Here is a 320-nt window from a genome sequence, read left to right as displayed (position 1 = left end):
AAGCTGAACAACAGAATCCGCTTCTTCACTAAACAACAGCATCGCATTAATCCCGAACAAATAATCATTGTAATTATTTTTCTCCCTCGTCATAAAAGCACGTTTATAGTCCTTAATTACAATACGTTTTCTTCATTACAACTATATACAATCCTTCCAGTAGGACATTCGTAACACTTAAAATAATACGTCTTGTTAATAACCTTAAATTTCCTCTTGGCCGGGTCGAGAAATTGCACTGAATTGTCCGTTCTTAAAAGCTATTATTTTGGCGCAACACTTGGCCCGCCGGAGGGAGGGAGCTCTGTTGCAGGAGGCTT

Source organism: Penaeus monodon, chromosome 21, assembly GCF_015228065.2.
Source record: "Penaeus monodon isolate SGIC_2016 chromosome 21, NSTDA_Pmon_1, whole genome shotgun sequence".
NCBI classification, from domain to species: Eukaryota; Metazoa; Arthropoda; class Malacostraca; order Decapoda; family Penaeidae; genus Penaeus; species Penaeus monodon.
Note: the sequence above shows the minus strand (reverse complement) of the source record.